The sequence below is a fragment of the Balaenoptera physalus genome, assembly GCF_965194825.1.
Source record: "Balaenoptera physalus genome assembly, chromosome: 3".
In the NCBI taxonomy this organism is placed as follows: Eukaryota; Metazoa; Chordata; class Mammalia; order Artiodactyla; family Balaenopteridae; genus Balaenoptera; species Balaenoptera physalus.
The window spans coordinates 132,410,567-132,414,586 of NC_138890.1; the positions used below are offsets into that span (position 1 = coordinate 132,410,567).

Below are 4,020 nucleotides of genomic sequence, written 5' to 3' on the forward strand. Positions count from 1 at the left end.
AAAAGTCTTTCAGATGCACGTTGGCAAGGTGCTGACCTTTCTTTTTTTTTAATGTTGTTTAAATATTGTTATAAGAAGAAGGGGGAAAGAAATGAGAGAAATACTGCCTTGACAAGATTTTTCCATATAGCCCATTAATTATAGGTTTTATTAGGGGTAACAGATTCCATTTTTTAATGTAAATATCAGTGAGAGACATGTGTCAGTTTTTGCACCTTATTGGTCATTACTTCTTTTACAAAAGATTTTAATATAATTGTGAAAACAGACAGAACTAAGAAAATGGGAAAGTTGAAACCTTTAGGGAAGGCAAAATTGGGTTGGGTTCATCTGTGAGGAGTGAAAATGTTATATAGGGGCATTGAGAGCCTAGAAATTGTAAAAAGATAACTTTATAGGAGGTAGGGAAAAGTTTCAAGAAAACAAACAAAGGAGTTAAAAGGAGCCAAAAAGAAATTTATCAACTTGCAAATTCTATGTAACAGTAATACTAGTAACCAGGTAAGTTCCTTGCAAAACTATCTTTTTGGGTAAGCAGATCCCTAATGATGTGATCTATCATGTGAGTAAGAAGCAAATTCAAGATGAAGCTAAATGTAAGCAGCTTCTGGTCATTTCTTCACCTGCCTGCACCCTGCTCCAGGGAGCAGGGCTAATGCCATTGGTAGAGGGGGTTTAGGTGGCATAACTCAATGGTTTCCAGTCAGGGCTCTTGAAGGTAGACTGAGATTGGCATACACAAGAAATTGTGAGAAGCTGCTAGTTATGAGATACTACTGATTCTTTATTTTTAAAGTAAAGAACATAGATAATATATTAAGTTAACATGATTGTACAAGATTCAAATAATACAAAAATATGCAGTATATATTCCTCACCTCCTACCTCAAACTTACTCCCTTTCCTGAACATACGTGTAAGTTGACAGCTTCGTGTTTTCCTTTTTGATTCCTGGGATTTAGGTAAGTCTTTTCCCACCGAAAGAAAAATAAATTCTCTTATATTTTCTTCTAAAGCTTTTATAATTTTATTTGTAAAAGTAGGTTTTAATCCATACGTGATATATTTTTATATATGGTGTGAGGGAGAACTTTCTTTTTGAACAATCGATAGCCAATTGTTCCAACATAAGTTATAGAATGGTCTGTCTTTTCTCCAATGATGAGAAAGGCCACTTTGATCATTGAAGTAATAATCATATTTGGGCCTGTTATTGGACTTTATTTTGTTCTGTTGGCCTACTTACCTATTTATGTGCCCTTACCTACGACTCATAGTTATTATAATTTTATCATATGTTTTCCCTCTGTAAGGCAAGTCCCCTTTGTTGCTACTTTTTAGGGGAAACACATATTCTTGTATACCTCTATCAGATGAAATCAAGAAGCACCTTCAAGTTTTATTTTCTAAAAACTCCCATGGAGTTTTAATTAATTTTTTAGATTACTCGTGGCAAAACTGATATTTTATGATTGCTTATTCTCATCGAGTAATGTGAATTTTCCCCAATACATTCAAGCCTAATTTTTATGCTCTCAAGTATTATAGATTTCATTGAGTAGGTGTGCTTATTTTATTTTATTTTTTTCTTACCAGACTGCAGTAGGTTTAATAGTGGCCCCGAAAGATATGTCCAAGTTGTAACCCCCGGAACATGCAAAGTTGACCTTCTTTGGAAAAAAGATCTTTGCACATGTAACTGTGGATCTTGAGATGAGATCACCCTGGATTTAGGGTGGGCCCTACATCCTCCTTATAAAAAGAGGAGAGAAGACCACGTGAAGACAGAGGCAGAGATTCAAGTCCTGCGAGCCACAAGCCAACGACACCGAGCGGCACCAGCAGCCACTAGAAGCAGGGAACGGATTCTCCCTCAGAGACTCCACACTTCTGGCTTCCAGCTCCGTGAACGTCAGTTTATGCTGCTGCAAGCCACCATTTGTGGCGATTTGTTACAGAGGCCCTAGGACACAAAGGCACCAAGCAATAGGTGTTTTCCCACAAACTTCCTTATACTGTCATGGTATCGGAAACTCGACAAGTTGGAGCTTGTGTCAGAGTTGAGAGAGCAGCTCTCCTGGGGGGAGGGGAACAAATCCCCTAGAACCATCCCAGGATGGTGTAGGACACAGGCCACCCGGCAGGCCTGTCCTCCTCTCCCAGCGCTGGAGCCAGAGGGCAGGTGTCAGGACTTTCTATAACCTGGGTGCCTCAGTTTACCCATCACTGCAACTCAGCACAGAACCCCATCTTCTAGGGCTTATATTGCCCTTATAAAAGCAACAGATAGCCAGAGGCCAAGCAGTGCTGCTTCTGCCTTCTTGCCACAGAGCGGGCCAGCCACGCTTCTCTGCCCTGCAGTCAACCATCAGTTCTGTGGGTGTCCTGGAGCCAGCGCAGCTCTTCTGACACCCAGTGCCTTTCCGGGCACTGATTTCTACGTGGTGATATTCCGCTTGGCACAAGCAGTGAGGTCCAGGAGCCTGATTAACGACTTCATCTCTTCTATGGTCATGTAACAGGGCAGGTCAATTTTATTGAAGAGAATCAGAACCGATGCTTCTTCAAGTTGTTCTGCGGAAAGGAGACCCAGGAGCTGCGCACAGGATGCAGAGAGCTGGGTGGGGTTAGAGGCGTCCGCCATGAACAGGAGAGAATGACAGTTTCCATAGTAACTGGACCAGATGGGGCCCATGCTCCACCCCCCAGCTCCCGGATGGTGATCTTTCTCTGAGCCACAATGTCCGTTAGGTTGGTACCCACCGTGGGCCGCGTCGGGGGAGGATCACCCAGGTCGCCCTTCCCAACCCGGGAGCTCAGCTGTGCAAGGCAGTCAAGGTCTCCGTAGTGAGGTGGATGGACCTAGAGTCTGTCATACAGAGTGACGTAAGTCAGAAAGAGAAAAACAAATACCGTATGCTAACACATATATATGGAATCTAAAAAAAGAAAAAAAATGGTTCTGATGAACCTAGGGGCAGGACAGGAATAAAGACGCAGACGTAAAGAATGGACTTGAGGATACGGGGAGGGGGAAGGGTAAGCTGGGACGAAGTGAGAGAGTGGCACTGACATATATACACTACCAAATGTAAAATAGATAGCTAGTGGGAAGCAGCCGCATAGCACAGGGAGATCAGCTTGGTGCTTTGTGACCAGCTAGAGGGGTGGGATAGGGAGGGTGGGAGGGAGGGAGACGCAAGAGGGAAGAGATATGGGGATATATGTATATGTATAGCTGTTTCACTTTGTTATACAGCAGAAGCTAACACACCATTGTAAAGCAATTATACTCCAATAAAGGTGTTAAAAAAGAAAAACAAAGGTCTCGGAGCGGGGCCAAGGAGGGAGCACTGGCGGACCCCGCCCCGGGCGCCCCCCGCCCTGCTCACCGCCAGCGCCCCCTGATCCCCATCCCCCCTGCCCGGCGCGGAAGGATCGTCTGCAAGCGTTTCACCAACAGCGTCTCCCCCAGGCCCGTGGCACCGAGCCTGCTTATTTTTTTATAATATCCTCTCCAAGGTATTTTGAAGTTCTGCTGCTATTTTAATGGAAATATCTTTATTGAATTTCTTTCATTTCATACATGCATGATGGTTGGTTTTAACATGTCACACCAATCAAAGAAAATGAATATTCTTAGAATTACATTGTTAATAATTCATTAGTTTACAATAATGTATATTGTAAAACAGGAAGAAAAACAGAAACAAAGATTAAACTTTACAGAATGAAAAACAGCCTCTTGCCTCACCCGCTCCCACTCCAGAACCACTGTCATGTCCCTTTTCAATGTTTGGGTTCTTAGTTTTCCTGGTACTTTCCACTATAACTTTAAGTAATAGGCTTTTGGCTTTGTTTCTTGGTTTACCAACGTTAGATACTAGCACACATTACCTCCTGCTTTAAGGACGATAAGATTCGGCCTCCTGTGTCATGTGGGTACCTGAGAGCTGGTTCATCTACTGGTGAACGCCCGCTGCTTATAACACTGACGCTGGTGGTGATTATGGCCGGCAT

At 43.1% G+C, this 4,020-nt stretch overlaps 1 pseudogene across 1 annotated transcript; it reads right to left on the reverse strand.

Moving 5' to 3' along the window:
• Window positions 1-2,311: 2,311 nt before the first annotated feature.
• LOC309657015 (ADP-ribosylation factor-like protein 16 pseudogene) lies at window positions 2,312-4,020 on the reverse strand (annotated as a pseudogene). The gene is made up of 2 exons: window positions 3,898-4,020; window positions 2,312-2,862 (listed from the first exon to the last, which is right to left on the reverse strand). The product of its transcript is annotated as an ADP-ribosylation factor-like protein 16 pseudogene (transcript).